We start from the raw sequence: 11,749 nt of genomic DNA on the forward strand, positions 1-11,749 counted from the left end.
GTATTTACACAAATGACTTTAAAACTTATGTCCATACAAAAACCTGCATATGGATGTTTATAGCAGCTTTATTCATAATTACCAAAATTTTGAAGCAACCAAGATGTTGGTAAATAAATAAGTAAATTGCAGTATATCCAGACAATGGGTGATATTGTTCAGCACTAAAAAGAAATGAGCTATCGAGCCATAAAAAGACATGGAGGAACCTTAACTGCATATACTAAGAGAAAGAATCCAGTCTGAAACGGCTAATTACCTTATGAGTCTAACTATAAAACATTCTGGAAAAGGCCAAATTATGGAGACAGTAAAAAGATCAGTGGTTGCCAGGAGTCAGTGTGTGGGGAAGCACAGAGGATTTGGGGAGCAATGAAAATATTCTGTATGAGGTGGGAGCTGGGCTTTGGCAACCAGACAGATGCCCTCCCGAGCCCTGCACAGGTAATAGATGACAGGCAGCCAGTTACCAAAATGGCCTGTGGGGCTGAATTCAGTATGATAATGGATTGCAAAGGTACCTCTATTTGCCCTAAATATGGTCAGCTGGGACACAACTGAGATAGCAAATTCATTGCCCTGGTGCAGTGGATAGACTAGGACTGTGAGCTGGTGCCTGGTGAGTGGCCATCTTCACTGAGAAGAAAAAAGACAGGTAGATTCTGCCAGTCCCCAATGTGGTTGTATGTCATGTGGTCTGTGGTGCTAAGCACACGCTGGTCCTTGACTCCCAGAAGAGGGTTTCCTGGGACTCTGTGGGATGCAGCTGTCTGGGCCACGCAGAGCGGAAGGACCAGATTATCTCCCGCTTGGTGCAACTGTTCTACTTCCCTGGTGGGGGCATCCCAGATCCATGCAGGCTACACCCAATGACAGGATCTAATAATTTAACAACTGGTTCTCTGCCTTAATGACCATTTTGAGTATAAAAAATGACATACTGAAAGGTAGCTTATTATTCCATGCATTTAATACTTAAATAAAAACAATAAGGCCCCGGCCAGTTGGCTCAGCAGTAGAGTGTTGGCCCAGCATGTGGTAGTCGCAGGTTCAATACTTGGTCAGGGCACACAGGAGAAGCACCCATCTGCTTCTCCACCCTTCCCCCTATCCTGTCTCTCTATTTCTCTCTTCCCCTCCCACAGCCAAGGCTCCATTGAGCAAAGTTGGCCCAGGTACTGAGGATGGCTTCATGGCCTTGTCTCAAGCGCTAGAAAGGCTCCAGTTGCAATGGAGCAATGCCCTGGAAGGGCAGAGCATTGCCCTCTAGTGGGTGGATCCCATCGGGTGCATGCAGGAGTCTGTCTCTCTGCCTCCCAACTTCTCACTTTAGAAAAATACAAAAAAAAAACACCCCAAAACAATAAAAGGTATACAAAACTAGACTGTTATGAGTTTAAAAATATTAACGAAAAATATTAAATAATACCTGACAAAAAACAATCAAACTGGTATTTAAAATATTTCCATATTGCTTTTTGATTGGTGTCCTCACTTGTAATTTTTTTCACCTATGAATGGAATGAACATTACTACAGGTGCTTAGAATACGCTGTTGCGCAGATGAACGTTGAGAAAGAGTAAGGAATATAAATTTGTGATTTCCACATTGGGGGCCACACAGGCACCCACCTAAGAAAGAACCCTGATTACAAGTACCATTTTTAACAACTGGTTCACCAAACTCAACAAAAAATTAGGTATCAGTTCTGCCAAACCAATGCGAACCAGCTGAATCCCACCACTGGCTATACCTGCTCCTTTGCTGTCAGTGAATTGGGTGGTTTGTGTTTCCAGGGGGCCCAGGGGGCCACTAGCGTGTTCTGTGAATCTACCATGTACTGGAAGGCCATGCAGGACTTCTGTGGGTGGAGAACCCAGAGCCTGGCTTGTGGGAAGAGCAGCAGCACTGTGGCTGCAAATGAAAGAGGTCAGTTGGGGCCCATCACTGACCTTCCGAGAGCTGTTCCCTTTGGTCCCATTTTCAGACCATGTGACAGTGACCCCCCTCCCCAGTTCTGTGAGTGATTACTTTGCCAGGGCTCCAGAAACCACAAGTCCAAGTCTTCCCCTGCAGCTCAAGAGGTGAAGACGCTGGACTGCATTTCCACAGATCAGGTTACCCTTCTTGGTGACAGCAAGAGATGAAAGTGAGATCAAGAAGGAAAGATCAAGAAACTGCCAGTTTAAACCCCTCCTCCCTGATTGTCCTGGAGTCTCCAACTCCACAACTCTACACCTCTCACAGCAGTTGTCATTTTCATGTACACTCAGACAAGAAGTCAAACGAGGAATTTAAGCAAAAGTTGACTGAAGGTGTATTTTTGTTAAGACTCCCCGAGGTTCTGTTTTATAAGTAACTCAACATTAACTACCTTTTCTGTATACTTTCCAAAGTATTTTTTCTCGCTTAATGTTTAGTGAACCCTAAGGTCAAACATGAATTTTGAGTGATTATGATGTATCAGTGTTTATCACTTCATAACAAATATACCACTATAGTAAGAAATATTGATAATGGAGGAAGCTATGCATGTGTGAGGACAGGAGATATATAAGAAATCTTTGTCCTTTTCTCTCAATTTTCTGTGAACCTAAAACTACTTAAAAAAAATAATGTCTTTTAACAAAGAAAAATGTTCTTCAAGAAGAAAGTGTTTATGTACACACATTTATTTTCTATTTCTTCTTGAGTCACTTTCAGTAATTTGTGTCTTTCTAGAAATATGTTCTTTTCATATAAGTTATCTATTTTATTGGCTTATTGTTGTTCAACTATTTCTTTATACTTATTTTCATTTCTGTAATGGTGCTATCAATATCCCTATTTAATCCTGAATTTGGTAATTTGTACCTTCTGGGTTTTTTGTTCTTGTTGTTGTTGATTTGTCAGCCAAGTTAAAAGCTTATCTATTTTCTTGATCTTTTCAAAGAACCCGTTTTTTATTTCATTACTTTTCTCCATTGATACTGAATTTATTTATTTCCATTCATCTTTATTATTTCCTTCTTCTGCTTTATTTGGGTTTAGTTTGCTCTTCCTTCTCTAGTTTTTTAGGTGGAAGTTTAGCTTATTTATTCGAGATTTTTCTGCTTTTCTAAGTTAGGCATTAAGCTATGAATTTCCCTCTCAGTACTGCTTTAGCTGCATCCCATAAATTTTGGTACATTGAGTTTTTGTTTTATGCATTTATTTTCCTATTTTTCTTTTAAGTTTCACTTTTAAGAAAGTTTAGTTGACCAGACTTAAATTAATGAAACTGGAGGATAGTCTAGAGTCAATCTAGCTGGTAATGCCCTTTAGACAATGTCCTACTCTCCCATGATATTTTGGCTGTCTAGGCTTCCCTTGGGATTGGTTTGAAAAATGGATGCTGTTTTCAATATCTTTTTGCTGCTCCAAATTGCTCTCAGGGCTTCAAACTCCTTTCAGTTCACTGGTTCACTTGGCTGTCACCAGCCAAGTACTGAAGAGATCTTCAGTACTAAAATATAAGTAAATCTCCCATATAAGAAAAGCTTTAAAGATTTAGATGCATTTTTTCTGTGTGTATCTATTCTCATTCTCTCAACAAATATTTATTGAGCTAAGTACTGCACCAATTTCTGGAGATACAAAACTCAAGACCATTTTGTTTTTCATTTTTGCTCATTTATTTTTAGCATCGAAGATCATATTAAAATACTTTAATTACATTTATAAACTTTAAATGTATAATGTACATTTATCTATACTTCTTCATGTAGAAATTTGGAAAAACTTTCCTCCACCCCTCATTCAAATGATTCTAATACATTACAGACATCACAGAAATTAGACAGTTTGTTGATTACTTTCCTCTGTATACTTTATTTTGTCTATACAGGGGTGAACAGTTTCATTTAGACATTTTTCATAAGAAACCTCAATATTCTAAAGATATACAAGGACATCAGACCTACACGTGTTATATACAGCTATCCAATTTATAATAGTTAAATGCAAACAAGAGGCATACAGACAAAGAAATGGACCAAATGCTACAGTGTGATAGTGCCATATCCAGGTGCTGAGGGATCATGAACGAGGGATGCCTAGCTAGAGTTTTAGGGTCAGAGAGGAAATGGCATCTATTGAGCTCTGAATGTTGCTTAGAAGTCAGTCCCCGGAAGAGACCAGGGGTGTGCAGCATCCTGTGCTGCAAAAAAGTCATGAAGAAACAGTTCAATTCAGCAACTGGACTTGTCTAAAAAATACACACGCTATTTTAGAAGCTCACATAGTGGTTGAACCCATTGGAGTCCCTGAACATGTAGTACTTCTACCCTTATCCTGTCATCTCTTCATGAGAGAAATTCTAAAAGACACTTTTTCCCCTAGAAACAAACCAAAATAATTTGAATGAGATGATTCTGTATATCTGGTTTGTAAATATTACTACCAGTCACATCTGGGTTGTCCAGCCCCATGCTAAATTCTCTAGCATAGTCAAGTGACAAAAAAAAAAAAAAAAAAAAAAAAAAAAGAGATAGTATTGTAAAACTTTCTAAATAGTTGGAAAAACAAGCTGTATTTGCAGGGCCTCCTCACTCAAAAGCTCACGCAGCAATTTTGTGCAGATTTTAAAAAAGCATCCCCTTACAGGAAGACAAAATACAAAGCGGCACCTCATCAGGGCAGAAAATTAGATAAAGACACCTTCTTTGAGTCTGTGCGAATAAGGGTGTGTCTTGGCCTGTGGAACACAGGGTGATTTCAGCTCCATTCACAGTCTCCTCCTCCAAACTCATTAGCATGACTACACACCTGTGTGACAGCCTGGCTTGTGGGGAACAACTGAGTAAGAGTTTTAAACACACAGAGGAGATAATCGTGTGGCTTATACTGTGTGTGACCCATGTGAAAAAAGGCTTTAACATTTTCCAACTTTGCCAACATTTTCCTTAAAAATTTCTTTTCAATTATAGTTTACATTCAATATTATTTTGTATTAGTTTCAGGTATACAGTATAGTAATTTTACCAGTCTTTTCAAAGCAAGTAATGTCCTTAGTCCTAAACAGAATGATTCCTCACATTGTCTCTAGAAACATAGCTTTAGACAAAAAAGCTGCGTTATTCACATTTGTCCTTTTGTCCAGAGATTATGCCCTATCAGCAACAAGAAACCTTGACAGCATGAGGGTTAAATGCTTGAAAATTCTCTTCCACTGAAGGCTGGATCCTGGTTGCCTAGTGACTGCTGCCTTGCTTGCTGCTGTCATTCACCTTGTCTCAAGAGTGTTGTCCCCCACTCTCATAAGGAAGGTTATGATTGGACAAAGGTGACATCATAGTACATAGGAAACAGCATCTCTTTGTCAAGGCAGCACCAATAAGATGACTCAAGAGTTGGTAAGCAAAGTGTTTTGGTTCCTTTGTTTTGTTTCTTTAATATAGAGTTAACAAATAGATGAAGCATTTTCTTCATTTCTTGTAAAGTCAACTTTGCAGGTTGTCAGTAGTGGATTTTTGCCCATGAAAATATTCCTTGACAGAATATGGATTATCTTCACATCCATTTAATCAGTGCTAACCCAGCCAAAGCCTGTTCCCCCTTAAGCCCTTGGTCAGCACTTTTGAAGCTGAATAGATTACAGGCAGAAAATGACTAGCCTGCAGCTTATTATCACACCATTGGTTGCAGAGTGGAATTTCACACAAGGCAGGCTCTTCTTGGTGCTTATCTGAGAAGTACCTAAAGTGGTTCCAAAGCATCAGTTTCAAGAACAGCCCTATAATAAGACCTCAGCGCACATACATAAAGCTTCAAAAGAATTGTTAAAAAATCAATTGAACTTGAAAGCACATCCACTTTTAAAATCAAGCAGTTGGAGAAATCTGACTCATTTTAGATAATAAACAAACATAATTTCAACATTTTGAAATTTACATCACACATGTTGGCACTGCTTTGAAAACCAAACCTAATAGTCTTTATATTATTTTTTACACTGACTCAAGCTACTGTACCCTTCAATATTTCAGCCATTGAATACTAGCTATGTGATTGGAGTGTCAGTTGCAGATTCATTATGCCAGGCTGCTATATTAAATCATCTGTTAAATGTGTTCTTTTCTTGGTAAATATTCAGTATACAGCATAGTCACAGCTGGTATAATTGGATAATTGCTTCCAATTAACGCTCTATTTTGAAAGCTACAACTCCATATAAAGCTTATAGTTGAGCTGTAACAAAGGCAACCCCTCCTGGGAAGCAGAAGGGAGAGGGAGAATTCCTTTCTGCAGTTCTACTGGAAAGCAATTAGAGAGAGAGAGAGAGTCTTAGTAAATTATATATGGCCCTGCTTTTACCTCCACTGATTAAAATAATCCTGTAGTGTGTCAGCTGAAATGTGTAAGTATACTGCTACCTATCCCAAGTGCTGATTGCAAATATTTGAATATTGTAATTTCTCATTTGAATAATCAACATTGTTCTTTTTTTATTATTATTAAGTGAGAGAGGAGGAGGCAGAGAGACAGACTCCTGCATGTGCCCTGACCAGGATTCACCTGACAAGCCCACTAGGGAGTGATGTGCTGCACATCTGGAGCCATTGCTCCACTGCTCAGCAACCAAGCTATTTTAGCACCTGAGGTGAGGCCATAGAGCCATCGTCAGCACCCTGGGCCAAACTGCTTGATCATTTGACCATGCTGCAGGAGGAGAAGAGAGAGAGGAGAGGGAGGGAAAGGGATAGAGAAGCAAATGGTTGCTTCTCCTGTGTGCCCTGACCAGGAATCAAACCCAGGACATCCACACACTCTATTGCTTAGCCAACTGGCCAGGGCAAACATTGTTCTGAAATTAAGAACAATGACAACACATTTCCTGGGAAATTTTTTTCTATAAGAAAGGAAAGATAGTATTTAAACATAATGAAGTTTCAAGGAATCACTTATTCTCAGAATTATCATTAAATACTTATATCCAAGAAAAACCAATTTCATAGAGAATTTCCTTTAAGAATTCAAACTGGTGTACAAGTGAAAGCAGAAAGCGGTTGGGAGTTCTTTAAATGCAATCTTACTAGATGTGAAGGGAAAGTTCTGCTGCTGACACGGTTCTTGCACATTTGGTTGGAAAGATACCAAGCATCTGCATTCTTCAAGTGTTTGCTTGGTAGCAGTCAATTATGGTGTTCTAGAATAGATAGTATTCCAATTTGATCAATATTTAGTTTTATATTTATTTTTATTTTATTAATATTGTAAACAGCAACATGAATGGGGTGCAAGCAAATATGTTTGACCTTTGCCATAGAGGGAGCCATTATCTCTATTTTCCTGGATATCAAAAAACCTGTTCTCTGCTCTGGAGAGAGATACTCTCTCTGTCTTCTCTGGCTGTTCACTATACAAATATCCTTGTAAATACAGGCTGGGAAAAAGGAGGTTAACAGTTGGTTTATATACAAAATAATACAATGATTAATAAATAATAATACAAGAATAAGCTGTTTTGCATACTCACAACTGTAAGCCTACTTTTGCCCCACTCTGTATAGTATGAAAGAAAAGACTGTCAATGCCTGTTTACAACATGTAAAAATGTGGTACACCATACTTCACCCCCATTAGGATAACTATTATAAAAAAAAGAAAAGACCAAGTCCTGGGGCAGATATGGAGACACTGTAACATTTATGCACTTCCAGGGGGAATGTGAAAGGGTAAAGCATCTGTGGAAGACAGTATGGTGGTTTCTCAAAAATAATTAAACATAGAATTACCATATTATGCAACAATTCTACTTCAAGGTATGTATCCAAAAGAATTGAAAGCAAGGTTTTAAACAGATACCTGTACACCAATGTTCATAGCAGCATTCTTTAGAGCAGTGGTCCCCAACCCCCAGGCTGCGGACCGGTACTGGTCTGTGGGCCATCTGGTACCGGTCCACAAAGAAAGAATAAATAACTTACATTATTTCCGTTTTATTTACATTTAAGTCTGAACAATGTTTTATTTTTAAAAAATGACCAGATTCCCTCTGTTACATCCGTCTAAGACTCACTCTTGATGCTTGTCTCGGTCACGTGATACATTTATCCGTCCCACCCTAAAGGCCAGTCCGTGAAAATATTTTCTGACATTAAACCAGTCTGTGGCCCAAAAAAGGTTGGGGAACACTGCTTTAGAGTATTTTCAGTGTCCTAATAACCCTCCATGCTCCAATTCATCTGTCCCTCCCCTGAAATTTCTGACCATCTCTGATTTTTCTTTACTGTCTCCATCATTTTGCTTTTCCCAGAATATCATATATTTGGAATTAATCACAGTATGTAGCTTTTTCAGACTGGCTTCTTTCACTTAGCAATATGCATTTAAGTTTCTTCCATGTTTTTGTGGCTTTATAGCTTCTCTCTCTCTTTCTCCTTCCTTCCTTCCTTTCTCCTTTTTAATTGTGATGAGATACATAACATAAAATTTACCATTTTTACCTTTTAAGTGCACAGTTCAGTAGTATTAAGTACATTCACACTGTTGTGCAACCCATCTCCAGAACTCTTTCCATCTTGCAAAACTCAAACTTTATGTTCATTAAAAGATCCCCACTTCCCTCTTCCTCCAGCTTCTGGCAACCACTCTTTCACTTTCAGTCTCTATCAGTTAGACTACTCTAGGTACTTCACATAAATGGAGTTATAAAGTATTTTTCTCCTTGTGGCCGGCTTATTTCTCTTAGCATAATACCCTCAAGGTTCATCTGTGTCATAGTATGTGTTAAAATTTTCTACCTTTTCAAGACTGAATATTTCATTGTAATGTATTTTCTTTATCCATTTATCTGCCAATGGAACCAAATTGCTTCCCTTTTTGCTATTGTGAATAATGCGACAATGAACATGGATGTACACATATCTTTTTGAGACACTGTTTTCAATTCTTTTGGGTGTATACCCAGAACTATAATTCCTGGATTTTACTTTAATTTCTTTAGGAACTTTATTTTTTTTTTAATTTTTTAAAAATATTTTATTTATTGATTTTTAGAGAGAGGGGAGAGGGGGAGAGAGAGAGAGAGAGAGAGAGAGAGAGGAGGAACAGGAAGCATCAACTCCCATATGTGCCTTGACCAGGCAAGCCCAGGGTTTCGAACCAGCAACCTCAGTGTTCCAGGTCGATGCTTTATCCCACTGCGCCACCACAGGTCAGGCCACTTCTTTAGGAACTTTTATATACTTTCCATTGTAGCTGCACCATTTTACATTTCTACCAACAGTGTGCAGGTGTTCCAATATTTCCACATCCTTGTGTGAAGTGATAGGTTATCTCGTGGTTTTCTGTTTTTGTGTGTGTGTGACTGAGACAGAGAGAGAGACAGAGAGAGGGATAGATAGGAACAGACAGGGAGAGAGATGAGAAGCATCAATTCTTTGTTGCGGCACCTTAGTTGTTCATTGATTGCTTTCTCATATGTGTCTTGATCCGGGGGTGAGGGGAGGACTACAGCAAAGTGAGTGACCTCTTGCTCAAGCCAGTGACCGTGGGCTCAAGCCAGCGACCATGGGGTCATGTCTATGATCCCACACTCAAGCCAGCAACCCCATGCTCAAGCTGATGAGTCCAAGCTCAAGCCAGCAACCTCAGGGTTTCAAACCTGGGTCCTCTGAATCCCTGTCCAACACTCTATCCACTGTGCCACCTATCATTGCGTCAGGCTGTCATTGTGGTTTGGATTTGCATTTACTTAAGAATGAGTGATGTTCAGCATTTTTCATATACTTGTTCATTTATATATCACCCATGCAGAAATGTCAATAGACATTTCTTTTTATGGCTGAATAATATTCCACTGTATGGATGTAATAGCTTTTTATCCATTCACATATTAAAGGACATCTTGGTTGCTTCCAAGTTTTGGCAAAGTAAAGCTTCTATAACAACTGTGCACAGGTTTTTGTGTGGACCTAAATATTCAACTCATTCAGGTGAAATATGAGGGAGCATGATTGCTGGATCATACAGTAAGAGTATGTTTAGTTTTGTAAGAAATGACCAACCTGTCTTCTAAAGAGGCTGTATCCTTTTCCATTCCCACCAGCAAGAATGAGAGTTAATTGCTGCACATTCTTACAAGCATCTCATGTTGTCAGTGTTGAGAATTTCAGCCTTTACATAGGTATATACTGTAATGCCATATGTTTTTTTTAATTGGCATTTCCCTAATGATATACAGTGTGTCCGTAAAGTCATGGTGCACTTTTGACTGGTCACAGGAAAGCAACAAAAGATGATAGAAATGTGAAATCTGCACCAAATAAAAGGAAAACCCTCCCAGTTTCTGTAGCATGATGTGGCAGCATGTGCACATGTGCAGATGATGATGTAACACTGTGTATACAGCGGAGCAGCTCACAGTCATGCCAGTCGAGATGTGGATGGTACAGAGGAAAGTTCAATGTGTTCTGTGGCTTGCTAAATTCGAATCTGTGACCAAAGTGCAACGTGAATATCGGCGTGTTTATAATGAAGTGCCACCACGTAGGAATAACATAACTTGGTGGGATAAGCAGTTGAAGGAAACCGGCAGTTTGGTGGAGAAACCCCATTCTGGTAGGCCATCAGTCAGTGACAAGTCTGTAGAGGCTATACGGGATAGCTACCTAAGGAGCCCTAAAAAAATCTGTGCATGAGCCCACATCGAACTGCACTGAATAGGTATGAAACTGGGAGAGTTTTCCTTTTATTTGGTGCCGATTTCACATTTCTATCATCTTTTGTTGCTTTCCTGTGACCAGTCAAAAGTGCACCATGACTTTATGGACACACTGTATAATGTTGAACATGTTTACATTATCTATCCTTATTTGCCATCTGTTTATCTTCTTTGGTGTCTGTTCAGATATTTTGCCCATTTTAAAATTTGAATTTGGCGTGACGAGGCGGTGGCGCAGTGGATAGAGCATCGGCCTGGGATGCAGAGGACCCAGGTTCGAGACCTCGAGGTTGCCAGCTTGAGCGCGGGCTCATGTGGTTTGAGCAAAAAGCCCACCAGCTTGAACCCAAGGTGGCTGGCTCCAGCAAGGGGCTACTCGGTCTGCTGAAGGCTCGCGGTCAAGGCACATATGAGAAAGCAATCAATGAACAACTAAGGTGTTAAAACGCGCAATGAAAAACTAATGATTGATGCTTCTCATCTCTTTCCATTCCTGTCTGTCCTTGTCTATCCCTCTCTCTGACTCACTCTCTGTCTCTGTAAAAAATAAAATTAAAAAAAAATTGAATTTGTTTTTATTTTCATTGACTTTTAGAGAGAGGGCAGAGAGAAAAAGGGAGAGAGAAAGAGGAGGAAGAAGTGGGAAGCATTAACCAGTAGAAGTTCCTTTCTGTATGTGCCCTGACCCGGGAGGCCAGGGATTTGAACCAGTGACCTGGGCATTCCAGGTTGATGCTTTAACCACTGTACCACCACGAGTCAGGCAAATTTGTGTTTTCTTATTGTTGACTTTTAAGTTTTTTTTGTATATTTTTGATACCAGTCCTTGTTTTATTATTTTTTTTGCTAGGTGTTTTGCAAATATTTACCCCTTGTTTGTTTTTTTTTGCTATGTGTTTTGCAAATATTTACCCCCAGGCTGTGGCTTGTTTTCTCATTCTCTTAACAGTAACTTTCACAGTACGGAAGCTTTTACATTAATGAAGTCTAACTTACTAATTTTTCTTTCATGGGTTGTACTTTTAGGGTTGCATCTTGTTGAAAGGTTTTTAATTACTAAGAAT

General features: G+C 39.2%; 1 pseudogene; it reads left to right on the forward strand.

Moving 5' to 3' along the window:
* Positions 1–372: 372 nt before the first annotated feature.
* On the forward strand, positions 373–2,299 carry LOC136398509 (protein RCC2-like; annotated as a pseudogene).
* The last annotated feature ends 9,450 nt before the right edge of the window (positions 2,300–11,749 follow it).

This window comes from Saccopteryx leptura, chromosome 3 (assembly GCF_036850995.1).
Source record: "Saccopteryx leptura isolate mSacLep1 chromosome 3, mSacLep1_pri_phased_curated, whole genome shotgun sequence".
Lineage (NCBI taxonomy): Eukaryota > Metazoa > Chordata > Mammalia > Chiroptera > Emballonuridae > Saccopteryx > Saccopteryx leptura.